A 15,875-nucleotide genomic window follows, 5' to 3' on the forward strand; every position below is an offset into this window, starting at 1 on the left:
GTTAGTAGACTGAGTAAAACTGGTTGCCCTCCCTCATGTGAGTGGGCCTCATCCAATCGATTGAAGGTCTGAATAGAACAAAAGCTTGAATAAGAGGGAATTCTTCCTGCCTAACTGCCTTCAAGTGGGAATATGGGTTTTTTTCCTGCCTTCCAACTCAAATGGAAACATTGGCTCTCCAGGGTCTTGAGCCTGCTGGCCTTTGGACTAGAACCACACCATTGGCTCTCCTGGATCTTCCGCTTACTAACTGCAGATCTTGGGACTTTTTGGTCTTCATAATTACATGAGTCAATTCCTTATGATAAATCTGTTTCCATATATGTATACATTCTATTGGTTCTGTTTCTCTGGACAACTCTGACTATTACACTGTGTGTGTGTGTGTGCGCGTGCGTGCGTGTGAGAGAGAGAGAGAGAGGAGAGAGATTATACTGTTATACTGGTCTGTGGGCTCAGCATCAAAGTAGGAATTTTGCAACACACCCACAGTTAACACTCACTTTTTTCCTCAACACCTAGACTCTTTCAATTTCTTAACAGAGTCAGAATTTTGGAAGAAAAGAACATTAACACTAAATTGTCATTTTATAAATTATTAAACTAAAGCTTAGAGAAATAGTCAATCATAGTCCATAAGGAATGTATTGGCTGGATAGTCCCATTTCTATGCCATACCATGGCAAGTAAAAAAAATAATAATAATGTTTGCTTAAGGCTTATATGTGAAGTGTGTCCTGTGCTTTGATTAGAAAAGTGCCCCCAAAATGTTTTTTAACCTTGTATGGTTCATGAGCACCTCTGAGAATCTATTGAAACCTGTGAGTTCTCTTCCCGGAAGTGATTCTATAAGGACACAGACATAATTTTGCATATAATTTTAGAAACTCATTCACGTAAAAAAAAAAAAAGGAATCTTCTTCCTGGTCTTGTCGTGACAGTCCCCAGCCCTCTCCACATGACCAGCCATCTGAGACCCATGGTAGAGCCACAAGTCTAAAACCCCTCACAGCACAGAAAGTAACTCAGAGCACGGCATGTGACCTCTCCTGGTGACACTTGAGTAGTAAGAAGTGGCAACTCAGCCACAGCAGGTCTATATTTGGACCTTCACTCATGGCAGGCCTGTTGCTATTTGTGGCTGCAGCCAGCTCATGTTACCATGCAGCTTTGGTGCCCCACTTGCAGAACTCTGGTGTAAAATAGGCAGGGGTAGCCTGTGGGGCATGCAGAGGTCACTAGGAAGGAAAGCCTGCTGAACACAGATTCAATTTTCTAGCAGAACTCCAGGTCCTCTGAGTTAAAGGAAGCATTTATGGACGCTTAGCAGGCAAGTTTTGGGGTAGTCATATTCTTCCAATGCAAATTATATTATTAGAAACTCAATGCTGCAATATTAATGCAATGTCTTTCCTGTAGGTGGGAAGAGATATCATGATAAATTGCAGATGTTTAAATTACAATAAACAGTGTAAATGTTTTCTGTGCCTTCTTAAAGCAAGAATTCGCATTAACTGAACATGATGTTGGGACAGGATGTGAGAGGCTCTGATGAAGGCAGACAGGGGCTGGTGATTCTTGTAATGTGTCTTTAGGATATCTGTAGTGCTGGGACCCATTAGTTAGAACCATTTGCTAGAACAGTTTGGAAATATAGATGTTGAATATCATCTGGCTATACTATTGTGTTGTAAATACATTTTATTTAATCTGTGTGTACATGCTGAAAAATAATAACTTCATGCATTGATTCAAATACTAAAAAACAGCATCGTAATTATTTTTCACTTGTTATGCATACAGCCTCCTCCTACAGAAAGTTTTCAGGTTCGGGCAGTGTCTGCAAAGCTGATTTGAATCATTTCATATCACTGTAACATTTTAAGGCAAGTTTTCTTTCACTGCTGTGGCTCAGGAATTGCCAAGGGCTGCATGGATGAGCTAAAATTATATGTAAAGTTATGTTCCTGCCCTTATGGAATCACTTCTGGGAAGAGAATTCACAGGTTTCAGTAGATTCAGTAGATATGCCCATGACCCATAAAAGGTTAATAAACAAGCCAAGTGAGGTGGCAGATTGCATGAGCCCAGGAGTTCAAGACCAGTCTGGGCAACATAGCAAGACCCTGTCTCTAAAAAAAAAAAAAAAAAAAAATTCTTGGGGGACTTTTCTAAGTAATGCACAGGGATACACCTCCCATATAAGCCTTAGGCAAACATCTTTTTTATTTTTTTTAACTGCTTCCCTTGGCATAGAGGAAAGGGTATCCAGCAAAGACATTCATAATGGACTATGACTAATTGCTTTACTTCTCTAAGCTTTAGTTTCACCATTTATAAAATGACAGTTTATTGTCAACTTTCCTTTCTCCCCAAATCCTGATTTTGTTAAGAAAGAGTCTAGGTGTTGAGGGGAAAAGTGACTGTTAACTGTAGGGTGTGTTGCAAAATTCCTACTTTGACACTGAGCCAGTTTGTGTTGAGACCACTTTGTGTTGTGTGTTCAAAGGGCAAGTGCCAGCTTGAAAGCATGTGTTCTTATCTGTATTTGCACTAAGTGTTTTCCAGTCTTCTGACAGTTCAACTTGGTGTTTCACATTCCAGCTTCTGGTTGAAATCATTTCTCATGATGATTTATTGGTCATACAGAATCCTGGCTATTTCCCTTTGGGTAGCACATGGGAATGTAAGCATTATTTTAGTGAACTGCTCCTCTGTCTGTAGATGGTGTGATTTAATGGAAACCTGGGTTTGAATCCAAGCTCTTCACCTGACTGGTTGTGTGTCAGGTGAAAAGCTTGGATTCAAGCACAGGGCTAAATACAGAGTAGCCCAGATACATTTTTGTAAAAGAAAATTGGCTATAAGCAAGCCCTTTATCCTCACAAGATCTCAGTTTTGCCATCCTAAAATCAGGAATTTTTTTTAAACATCCATGACCTGCTGAATAAAATCAGGAAATTGAATTAGATGCTCTCCAAGGGACCTCCATCCCTAGAATACCATATCTCTGCCTGGGCCCCCCGGGAGAGGAATGATCTCATAGCTGATGTCTGTGCGTGGTTATGAGGCTGTTCTGCTTGGTGCCTTCTTTCATCATCGGCTGTTTTCAAGGGACAAATATTCCCACAGTAGCCACGGATGATTCCACACTGCTGTGGTCACTCTCCATGAGTGACTAGGTAGAAGGCTTCTAGCCCAAGTGGGAGATACTAAGGTAGGAATCATGATAATGATAGTAAGAACAACAACAATAACAGCAGCTAACACTTACTGAGGACTTACTTTAAGCTATGTACTATGCATAAAGTACATTATGTTATTTCATCTAAATGCCAACCTTATGAGGTAGACACTGTCAATAGAGCTGTTTTATAGTCCATTAAAGTTAGGCCTAGAGAGATGATTTTCCTGAAGTCATACTTCCAGGATGTGGCAGAAACAATGCAAACACAGGACTCTCTGAATCCAGAGGGCAGTGATCTTGGGGAGCAGGGAGAGGGGACAGGAAAAGGGATATTACTTAGAGATTCAAGAGGTAGAGTCAGAATCAGCATGAATTAGTTATTAATTAGATTGGGGGTGTCAAGGATGAGCTTCTGGTCTCTGGTTTGGTGCTGGAGGGGGTGGATGTCATGCTCTCATTCATGGATAGTAGCAATGCAGTGGACTTCATGGAGGGCCATGTTGGATGAGTAGGGGGTTTAAGAAGCAGTGGTGAGATAGGGAAGAGTGGGAGCTCTCAGCAGGCAGGACAGTCTGAGCCAGGGCCTAGGGTGAGTCTCACATGGAAGACCCTGAGCGCGGCCAGAAGGAACAGAGGGTGACCGCTAGGGAAGGTGGGGCTGCTTGGGGAGTATAGAGCTATGGCATGGGGTGGGGGGTCCCTGGTGCCCAGGAGAGTTGGGACTTGCCAGTAATGGAGCCCTCAGAATGCACGATGTGCAGATGTACCACTTCTGCCTGAACAAAGCAACGTATGCTGTATAAGCTATGCTGCTATCCTGGGCAGGGACACCCCTGAGGAAGGACCATGGTGCGCGCAGTCAGCAGACTGTAGAGACAGGAGGGTTTCAAGCAAGATTTCGAGCCACAGAGGGAAATAGTGGGATTTTGGCACAGACTCTGTGCTTTCGGAAGGAGAAGTACTCTGGGGTCCCAGGAAAGAGGGAAAGCAGCGTCTCTGAGAAGTTGTGCATAGCCCCAGATGGGGTAATAATCCCTTAGTCACTTGTCTGGAGCCTCCTTGACACCAGCAACTGTGTCTCATCCATTGTACCCCCAGCGCCTAGCCCGATCCTGTTCTCTTGAATTCACACCTCACCAACCCCATGAACATTCAGAGCTGGGGCAATGAATGATGCCCAGCACCACAGACCATGCATGTGGTAAGGTTAGCCAGGGTCACAGAAGGACCTAGTGCTTCACCAGATGACCTCTGCATGGGTGCAGACTTTCCAGGTCATTCCATGTTGCCCCATAACACACTAACTCTGCCATGACCAGGTGGAATCTATAACGCCCCAGGAGCAGAGGCAGCAACCAGGAAACCCGGTGGAGTAGAAATGAGGAACTGCTCCTAAGCTGGGGAGACCTGCTGCTGCTGTTGCTGGCTGATAAGAGGCCCATAGAGAAGAAGCATGACCCTCCCATCCTCTCAGGTTCTATTTCCAGAGGTACTTGTGCTCAGCTTCATTCTCCTACTCTTCCTCCCCCATGATGCCAAGTAAGAGCTCAACCCAGCTGTTAATGATAAGACATTATTTCTATGCAGTGTGGGTAATTCTGATTAGCTGGGCAATCTGACATACAGGAGTATGAAGGCAGGATTCAGGGCCTCTTAGGGCAGAAGGCTCTGATTACTTTGTTGAGAATCATCCACTACAACAAGGGATTCAGGATGAGAGAGGAGGCAAAGTGGTGTTTCCATAGCTGGAAGGGAACTTTGACCTTGGGAACCATCGGAGGGAAACATGGGCTAAAGTGCAGGCAATGTGCATGATACCCAGGAGGAGCTAGCAATCCCTTGGGTCTGGTATGTATGGAGGGGGAGACTTGCTGGTCCAGCTCAGCACTGGTTTTGCTGGGATGCAGATTCAGTGTGAGAAGAAGTTGTGCCCTAGTTCACTTGAAGCCACACTTCTCCAGCCCTGTGTACAGGCTGCATTAGTGAGGATGAGCCAGGACTGCCCCAGCCAGAGCCTAATGGTGGACAGGTTTCTTAGTAGTAACCTCCCCATAAAGAAAACTCAATTCTGGAGTCTTCATAAATCATATGAAGGCAAAACACTGGCTGTGGAGGCAAAACACTGGCCCTGGTGCCTGGAAACCACTGGCTTTGCGATGCTGCCTCTGGAAACCTACCTCCACTCATCCTTCTCTCCATCTGGGGTGGACCTGATCCTGTTTGTGGTCCCAGGTGGCATGGACCAAGACATGGTGGAGCTGGTGCCTTGTGTGCTTTAATCCTGCATGGTCATGGTATCTCAGCCTCAGCAGGTGTTACTGAAGTGATATTTACCACTATCTTCCATGTGAAGAGTTTTGGAGCATTGGAGAGTGGGAGAACTCCAAGAGTGATGTTCCCAAGTCTTAGAGTCTCAGGAGTAAGGTTTCCTTATGAGGATCCAGATCTCTGAAACCAATAACATACATGGCATTGGGTTAGGATAGCAGCATCTTTGTCACCTAATGACTGCTGGAAGTCGACCTCTCTGTGTGGTGCTGATACAGTACCTAGAAAAACAGCATCCCATGGACACTTCAGAGTGAAGAGGAGAAGAGAGAAGGTCCCCAGGGGCTCACCAGGGCTGAGTCCAGGTAGTCACACTTCCACATCCCACCTCCCCAACCCGTCTACCATCAGAGAAGGCTGGTCGGTTCTTGTGTTTTTGTCTTGCTGTCAGAAAGAGCCAGGGTGAGCCCATGGAGGGAAATGTGAGGGATTTCGAAGGCAGGGTGTAGCCACGATTAACTGGGGGAGTGATAGTTGGTACGGAGCCCCAGATGAAATGACTAAGGGCCCCTCTGGGTTAAGAGCAGGACATGGTTCCATCACTGTGATCCAGAACCTCCTATTCTTGGATCAAAATGTTTCCAGCATCCTGGGTTCTTGTAATCTCCCAGGATAGGAATCAAGAGAGATCACCAGACACAGCAGCACAGAGAAAGTTTATTTTAGCTTGTGCACAAGGAAGCTGGCACTGAAGAAGAAAAGAATGGGCTGCCCCTTGAGGGCAGTAGTGTGTGGGTTAGTTTTATAAAGGCTTTCTATGGGGAAGGGTTACATTGGGGCAGGTGTAGGAGAGTTTTTCTAGTGCTTGCACAGTGGCTCAACATGCTTCTTCATACATTATATGTAGCATTAGCATTTTAAATCACCACCCCAGGGGTGATTTTAAGCATTAAAATGAAGAAGGGGTAACTATAGGTTGGAGTTTAAATCTAACTGCACATTTGGGTCTCCAAGGAAGTCCCTAGACCCCCGAAATAGGAGCTTATGGTTATAGCAGTTATAGCTTCTTGGGTCTTCTGTTACTGATTGGCTGGGAGTTAGATAAGCAAGAGCCTGACTGAGGGGCTTTTTTTTTTTTTTTTTTTTTTTTTTTTTTTTTTTGAGACAGAGTCTCGCTCTATCCCCCAGGCTGGAGTGCAGTGGCATGATCTTGGCTCGCTGCAACGTTCGCCTTCCAGGTTCAAGCGATTCTCATGCCTCAGCCTCCCGAGTAGCTGGGATTACAGGCACCCACCACCACACCCAGCTAATTTTTGTATTTTTAGTAGAGATGGGGTTTCACCATGTTGGCCAGGCTGGTCTTGAACTCCTGACCTCAGGTGATCCGCCCACCTCAGCCTCCTAAAGCGCTGAGATTCCAGGTGTGAGCCACTGTGTGGGGCCGACTGAGGGGCTTTTATCATTTTCCTCCAGACCATCTTAACATAGGAACGTAGCTAGCCTGCCTGTCTCAAATCCTTCCTAAATGGGCCAGATGTAGAACTGTGTTGGCACCTCTGCTCTCCTCATCATTACTCCTAGCCTTTTCCTGTGCTTGCAGGACAAAACTTGGAGGGCACTGGGGCAGGCAGTGAGCAGAGCCTGGCTGGTTGTCCCCAGGAAGGAAGGGGGAGGTCCAGGCCATAAGGGCAAGGTGTCATCTCTGACCAGAGGCAGAGTTCTTCTTCCTGAGGCCATGGGTAACTTGGCCTCCACAAATAAAGGCTGAGGAAGAGGGATGAAACTGGAGGCTTACAGCAGGAATGTCCAGGGAGGGCAGAGGGAAGGGCAGGCAGTCAGTTCAGGACATCACAGACATTCATGGCCAGAGTGTAGAGAGGCTGAAGAAGGTGGGTTTTCTGGAAGACTGTCCCAACCTCTCATGGGCCAGCTGGGCATCCAGGCATCTTCTACCTTACAAGGTAGACCAGCAGAATAGGCACCATTTAGAGATTTAGAAATGCAGTTTTCCAGACCTCACTCTAGACTTTCTGACTCTACGTTTAACCAGATCCCCAAGGCGACGTGTGTGCAGGAAAGTTTGAGAAACCTTGTTGAGAGGAGGAGTTCTGGCAGGGCTGGTGGGAGGACACCCCACTAACAGGCAGCATGCAGGGGCTGCCGTGGAGGTGACGTCACACCACATGGTGAGTTGGGGAAAGAGAGAGGCAATGAGCTCCATCTGGCGGTGCTGAGTTTCAGGGGGCTGCTGGAGGGGGCTGCTCAAGACAGCAGCTGCACCTCTGAGCCTCTGCCTCTGCATGGGGCACAGGTTAGAGCCAGAGACATGGATTTGGAGCCCTCAGAAAAGACGGGGACGTAGAAGCTGTGAGACTGGATGAGATCACCTAGAGCAAGTGGAGAGTGGGAAGAGGGCCTAGAATGGAGGTTGAGGGGATGCCTGCATATAAAGAGCAGCCAAGGGGAGGAACTTGGCAGAGATTTCAGCAGTCAGTGGCGGGGAAATCCCAGCTGAGCCAGGGGACACAGAAGGGTCAATAGGATTGAATGGCATGGAGCAGTCAGGAGAGCACCAGACAGGGTCCATGAATTTCCAAATTAGGCCATGAGAAAATGTTATATTAAAAGGGCAATCAAAAGCGGAGATAGGCCAGGCGCATTGGCTCACACCTGTAATCCCAACATTTTGGGAGACCAAGGCGGGAGGATTGCTTAAGCAGGAGTTTGAGACCAGCCTGGGCAACATAGTGAGACCGTGTCTCTACAAAAATTACAAAAATTAGCCAGGCGTGGTGGTGCATGCCTGTGATCCCATCTGCTCAGGAGGCTGAGGTGGGAGGATTGTTTGAGCCCAGAAGGTCAAGGCTGCAGTGAGCTGAGATTTCACCACTGCGCTCCAACCTGGGCAACAGAGCAAGACCCTGTCTCAAAAAAAAAAAAAAAAACAGTGGAGATAGTGGAAAGAAAACTTAATGCCTTTTTAAAAATATAGTTTGGGAAGTGGCTATTAAAAGGACAGTCTATCAGCAGAAGTGACAGTCTATCACTGCAGAAAGTTAAACAGAGCTGATAGGGGAAGCCGATGAACTTGTTGACTTCTGTTTTCTGTGTACAACTGTGGAACAAATAGGGAAGACAAACAGCTGGCTGCTAACTTTGATCACATAAATGGAAGTTAAGGAAAACTGGATCATAAAAGTGATGGATAAGGAAAAAACAGTGCTAAACCATATCTTAAAATATTTTGCTTATTTTTCTCAAAACATTATATATATATGTCATGTTAAAATAGTTTAATAATATTAGTTTTTTTTTAAAAAGCCATTAGATTTACCACAATTTTTTAATGGGGGTAGGCATTAGGAACTGGATTGTGATGATGGCTGCACAATTTGGGGAATTTACTAAAAATCATTGAATTGTGCACTTAAAACATGAATTTTCTTCCTTTCGTTCTTCCTTCCTTTCTATCTTCCGACAGGGTCTTGCTCTGTCACCCAGGCTGGAGTGCAGTGGCAAGATAATAGCTCACTGCAGTCTCAATCTTCCAAGCTAAAGTGATCCTCCCACCTTAGCATCCCGAGTAGCTGGGACTGCAGGCACACACCACCACGCTGGGCTAGTTTTGTTTTTTGTTTTTTAAATAGAGGTGAGGTTTCTTTTTGTTGCCCAGGCTGGTCTCAAACTCCTAAGCTCAAGTGGTCCTCCCACCTTTGCCTCCCAAAGTGCTTGGATAACGGGTGTCAGCCACTGTACCTGACCTGTAATATTTTTCTGTGCTTGGAAAGTCTTTTGTTGGTCATCTATGATACTTCTCTACAAAAATACAGATGTATAACTTGAGATTAAAGATTTTCTCTTATTCTCCTGGGACCATACATCTCTGAATATTAAACTCTTTTTTTCTTTTGGATGAAGTTACCAATACAACTTTTAGTCACATGTAAGCAAAATAACATAAACATATTACAAATTTTGGTAAATAATAATAATTATTATTGTTATTTTTGAGACGGAGTCTCGCTCTGTCGCCCAGGCTGGAGTGCAGTGGCGTGATCTTGGCTCACTGCAACCTCCGCCTCCCAGGTTCAGCCATTCTCCTGCCTCAGCCTCCCAAGTAGCTGGGACTACAGGCGCCCGCCACCACGCCCGGCTAATTTTTTGTATTTTTAGTAGAGATGGGGTTTCACCGTGTTAGCCAGGACGGTTTCGATCTCCTGACCTCGTGATCTGCCCGCCTCGGCCTCCCAAAGTGTTGGGATTACAGGCGTGAGCCACCGCGCCTGGCCAATAATTGTTAAATGAAAAATAAAATGGAAATGCATCTCTTAATGAGGTAGATGGAGCTTTTTTAAAAAAAGTTTATTTGTGTATCCATTGATGAAAATTACGTATTTTAGACTGCAACAGGAATTAGGGTCAATTGTCTTTCCGCTTTTCATTTTGTTGATGTAAGAACAGAGCAACCTTGCTTAGCTACGTAATCAAACATTGATGGAAATGAAAGTGTTTTATTATAGCAATGTCATTCACATTTTTGAACTCTTTCTGAAATGTGTTTCAAAAAGTACATAGTGATCTATCATGAAAAATTATTTTTAATCATATATTAGCTGACAATTTGATTAGATCCTCCTTCAACTTTATTGAAAGCAAAGAACTGGAAACCACTTAGCTTGAAAACAAATTTTTTCTTATGCATTCATTAATGTCATTCACCCTCCACCATTGATAGCAATACTTCAAATTGTCCTTCCATTTAGTCCCCTGGAGGTTTTTTTTTTTTTTTCTTTTTTAATTCCCAAGCAATGAAATCTTACAGTGCAATGAAATATTCAGGATAAGTGAGAGGTATAGTTTTACTTTTGTAATAAAGAGAAAAAGGACTATTGTGAAAAAAGAATCTACATGAAGCCTCAAATGCTAGTTCCTTCCCAGGCAGAGCAGCTCTGGGAAAGATTAAATGTAAAGTTGAGCATCTGGGAGCTGATCCTCCTGAAGCTATCTATACCATGTACCCCTTGGAAAGTCTTCGTATACAGATTCCATAGCCTGAAGAGTGATGGTGGAAATGCCACCCTTTGATGGAGTCTGGAGAGGGAAAGGGGAGAAAGAGAGAATAGCAGCTAGCAGAGAAAGCTGGGTGGAAAGTTTATTTTTAGTCTGGGACAATGAACTAGTCATCTATTGTGGCATAACAAATTATTTCAAAACTTGACAGCTTAAAACAACAAATATTTATTCTCTTGAATGGTTTCTGAGGGTCAAGAACCTGAGAACAGTTCGTCTGGGTGATTGTGGCTCAGGGTCTCTCATGAGGCCTGGTGACCACTTTCCGTGGGTTCTCCTAATACGTCTTATGCCCGCAGCAATGCTGCCAACTTCTTCGGCTCACCTGCCAGCCAACCTTGGTTCACCTGTGTTTCCATATGTTTTTCTTGCTTTTACAGCCACTGGGGACCAGCTCTGGCCAGGACAATTCCGTTTGCCATGATGTGGGTTGAAATCACAACTTCTCCCGGGCGCAGTGGCTCACGCCTCTAATCCCAGCACTTTGGGAGGCCAAGGTGGGTGGATCACAAAGTCAGGAGTTTGAGACCAGCCTGGACAACATGGTGAAACCCCGTCTCTACTAAAAAATACAAAAATTAGCTGGATGTGGTTGCGGATGCCTGTAATCCCAGCTACTTGGGAGGCTGAGTCAGGAGAATCACTTGAAACCAGAAGGCGGAGGTTGAGTGAGCAGAGATCGCGCCACTGCACTCCAGCCTGGGCAACAAGCGCAAAACTCCATCTCAAAAAAAAAAAAAAAAGAAAAGAATAAGAAAAGGAAATCAAAACTTCTTCTATGACATTTGAACTCCCTGTGAAGTTTATCCTGTGTTACAGTTTTTCTCTCAGTCTTAGAGTATCCTTTAGTGTCCTCTTCATAATTACTCTCCTATCATAACTCTCCTATCATCTAATACTTTTTTTTTTTTTGAGATGGAGTCTCGCTCCATCACCCAGGCTGAGGTGAAGGAGTGCAATCTCAGCTCACTACAACCTCCGTCTTCTGGGCTCAAGAGACCCTCCTACCTCAGCCTCCTGAGTAGCTGGGATTACAGGCGTGTGCCACCACGCCTGGCTAATTTTTTTGTATTTTTGGTAGAGATGGGTTTTCACCATATTGCCCAGGCTGGTCTCAAACTCCTGAGCTCAAATGATCTGCCCACCTTAGCCTCCTAAAGTGCTGGGATTACAGGCGTGAGCCACTGAAGCTGGCCTAATACTCCTTTAGAGTGAACTGTCTTCCTCTGATATAGCCATAAATGCCTATATTTAGTTCTGATAGACTTGTAGATGATAATCTTCTTCTAACCTCTGATTTATTATCCTACTAGAAAGTTAAGAATTGGAATGTTCATTCTCAGGTTCTGGGGAGGATTTTCTTTGGGGGCGTGTTATATTATTTTGTAGGAAATGCCATTTTGTTATATGGAAAAAAAAAATCATAGCTTGAGCTCCTCCAACAAAGTGTTGTGATTTAGAAATTCTTAGGAAGCTTCTCATAATGAATCAATTAAAAATTAATAACAATATAGCCAACTCTATGTTGTCTACAAGATACACACGTTAGATTCAAAAATACAAATAGATTGAAACTAAAAGGATAGAAAAAGATAAATCATGTAAACAGCAACCACAAGAAAGCTAGAGGGGCTGTACTGACATCCGAAAAAATGGATTTAAAACAAAAAAGTGTTAGTAGAGATAAAGAGGGATACACTGTCATTAGAAAAGAGCCAATCTGCCTGGCGCGGTGGCTCACACCTGTAATCCCAGCACTTTGGGAGGCCCAGGCGGGCGGATCACGAGTTCAGGAGATCGAGACCATCATGGCTAACATGGTGAAACCCCGTCTCTACTAAAAATACAAAAAATTAGCCAGGCGTGGTGGTGGGCGCCTGTAGTCCCAGCTACTCGGGAGGCTGAGGCAGGAGAATGGCGTGAACCTGGGAGGCGGAGCTTGCAGTAAGCCGAGATCGCGCCGCTGAACTCCAACCTGGGTGACAGAGCGAGACTCCTTCTCAAAAAAAAAAAAAAAAAAAAAAGAAAAGAGCCAATCCATCAGAAAGATATGACAATTACATATGTATATGCACCTAACTACAGAATACCAAAATATGTCAAACAAAAACTGACATAAATGAAGGTAGAAATGGAAACTCTAATAATAATAGTTGAAGACTTCAATACTCTGCTTTCAGTAATGGATAGAATGACTAAGCAGAAGATCAACAAGGAAATAGAAGACTTAAATAATACTATAAACCAAATGCACCTAACAGACATCTATATTAACACTCTACTCAACAACAGCAGAAGCAGAATACACATTCTTCCCAAATGCCTATGGAACGTTCTCTAAGACAGACCATATGCTAGCCCATAAAACAAACCTCAATAAATTTAAAAGGACAGAAATAATACAAAATATGTTTTCTGGTCGCAATGGAATGCAAACAGAAATCAATAACACAAGGAAAGTTGGAAAACTCACAAATATATGGAAATTAAACAACACACTCCTCAATAACCAACGGGTCAAAGAAGAAATGAAAATGGAAGTTAGAAAATACTTTGAGATGAATAGACATGAAGATAACATGAAAACTTGTAGGGTACAGCAAAAGCAGTGATTAGAGGAAAATTTATAGCTATAAATGCCTATATTTAACAAGAAGAAAGATCTCAAATCAATACATTAAAAAACTGGAAAAAGAAGAGCAAACTAAACAAAATAAGCAGAGGAAGGAAATAATAAGTATTAGAGTGGAAATTAATGAAATAGATAACAGAAAAACAATAGAGAAAATTAAAGAAACCAAAAGCAGATTATTTGAAGTAATCAGCAAAATTGACAAACCTCTAGTCAGAGGTTTGACCAAGAGAAAATGAGAGAAAACTCAAATGACTAGAATCAGAAATGAAAAAGGGGGCATTACTACCAAGCATACAGAAATAAAAAAAGATTAAAAAGAAATACCATGAACAATTGTATTTGAATAAATTAGATAATTTAAATGAAATAGACATTTCCTAGAAAGACACAAAGTCCCAAAACAGACCCAAGAAGAAATAGGCAATCTAAATAGGCCTAAGTAAAGAGATTAAATTAATAATTAAAAAACTAGCTTTTTCCAAAGTGAATTCAGGGCCCCATTGCTACTTACGCTATATTTTGACATACATTTCCTTTCTTATTTTGTAAACTTCCTGGAAAGCCATCTTCACTGTCTCTCCTAGTTTCTGCATGTGTGATTGGTAGTCATGGAAGTGACACACAAAGTAAGCCAGAAGTTTGGTGGAACGTGTGAGAAACTGTTTTGTGCATTTATGGATGTCATACTTGACAATACATGTATAAGTTACTAATACATGAATTGATGCTAAATATATCTTCCATTTGAATTCCTTTTGGATAAAGTTATTTCTTGACGTGAAAAAAAAAACACAAAAAACCAGCCTGGCCAACATGGTGAAACCCCGTCTCTGCTAAAAATACAAAAATTAGCCAGGCGTGGTGGCAGGTACCTGTAATCCCTAATTTTTCCAATGGGATGCTGAGGCAGGAAAATCACATGGACCTGGGAGGTGGAGGTTGCAGTGAGCCGAGATTGTGCCACTGCACTCCAGCCTGGGTGACAGAGTGAGACCCTGTCTCAAAAAAAAATTAATAAGAATATCAATACACCACCCACAAAGAAAAGTCTAGGACCGGGTGGCTTCACTGGTGAATTCTACCAAACGTTGAAACAAGCATTAATAACAATTCTTCACATACTGTTCCAAAAAATAGAAGAATAGGAACATTTCCCAACTCATTCTATGAAACATATTACCCTGATACCAAAACCAGAGAAAGATATCACAAGAAAAAAACCCCAAAACTACAGGCCAATATTTGTTAGGAATATGAATTCAAAATTCCTCAGCAAAATGCTAGCAAACTGAATCTAGTCACATAGGACAAAAACTTAGGCCAGACACGGTGGCTCATGCCTGTAATCCCTCTTTAAAAACAACAACAAAAAAGAAAAATATTAAGCATTATGACCAAATGGGATTTATCCCAAATTTGGCAATGGATTATTAGACATGACATCAAAAGCACAAGCAGCAACAACAACAAAAAAATAGATAAACTAGACTTCAGCAAAATTAAAAACTTTTGTGCTTCAGGGGACATCATCAAGAAAATAAAAGGACACCTCACAGAATAGAAGAAAAATATTTGTAATTTACATACCTGACAGTGGACTAGAATCCAGAATACACAAAGAACTCTTAGAGCTCAATAACAAAAAGGCAAATAATCCAATTTAAAAATGGGCAAAAGATTTGGAGAGGCATTTCTTCAAAGCAGGTATACAAATGGCCAATAAATACATGAAAGATAACTAACATCATTATTCATCAGGGACATGCAAATCAAAACCACAATGAGATACCATTTCATAACCACTAGGATGACTGTAATCAAACAGTCAGATAATAACAAGTGCTGACAAGAATGTGGAGAAATCAGAGTTTTCCTACACTGCTGGCAGGAATGTAAAATGGTGTAGACAATTTGGAAAACAGTTTGATGGTTTTTCAGAAAGTTAAACATAAGTTACCATTTGACCCAGTGATCCCACTCTGAGGTGTTTACTCACCCCTGGGTATATACCTGCAAGAGATGAAAACATATTCAAACAAAAACTGGTACAAAAACATCTTTAGCAGCCTTATTTAAAATAGCCAAAAGGTAGAAACAACCCAAATGAAATGGGAAGCCACCCGAATCAACTGATGCATGGACAAACAAAATATGGCATATCCATACAACGGAATACTTTTCTGGTCCTAAAAAGGGAATGAAATACTGATACATGCTACGACATGGATGAATCTTGAAAACAGTATGCTCAGTGAGAGAAGCCAGTTACAAAAGATCACATACTATATGATTCCGTTTATAGGAAATGTCCAAACAGGAAAATCAATAGAGACAGATAGTAGATTAGTTGTTGCTTAGGATAGGGGAGATGGGGGAATGCTGGTGGTGATAGCTAAAGGGTACAGTGCTTCTTTTTGAGGTGATAAAAATGCTCTAAAATTACAGCCGGGCGCAGTGGCTCACTCCTGTAATCTCAGCACTTTGGGAGGCTGAGGTGGGCAATCCCTTGAACTCAGGAGTTCAAGACCATCCTGGGCAACATGGCATGACCCCGTCTCTAAAAAAAAAAAATTAAAAAGTTAGCCAGGCATGGCGGCAAGGGCCTGTAGTCCCAGCTACTTGGAAGGCTGAGGTGGGAGGATCACCTGAGCCCGGGAGGCAGAGGTTGCAGTGAGCCAAGATGGTGCTACTGCATTCCAGCCTGGGTGACAGAGG

General features: G+C 42.9%; 1 protein-coding gene across 2 annotated transcripts in view; it reads left to right on the forward strand.

Annotated features, from left to right (window-relative positions):
- Positions 1–1,226: 1,226 nt before the first annotated feature.
- The window catches only part of FSD2 (fibronectin type III and SPRY domain containing 2), a 50,695-nt gene continuing 36,046 nt past the window's right edge, over positions 1,227–15,875 (forward strand). The window contains exon 1 of one of the 2 annotated variants that reach the window (XM_003314839.7): positions 1,227–1,330. The gene's annotated coding sequence lies outside the window, so the exon portion shown is untranslated. The remainder of the gene's footprint in view (positions 1,331–15,875) is intronic. The other variant, XM_016927299.4, reaches the window with a different exon arrangement.

The sequence above is a fragment of the Pan troglodytes genome, chromosome 16, assembly GCF_028858775.2.
Source record: "Pan troglodytes isolate AG18354 chromosome 16, NHGRI_mPanTro3-v2.0_pri, whole genome shotgun sequence".
Lineage (NCBI taxonomy): Eukaryota > Metazoa > Chordata > Mammalia > Primates > Hominidae > Pan > Pan troglodytes.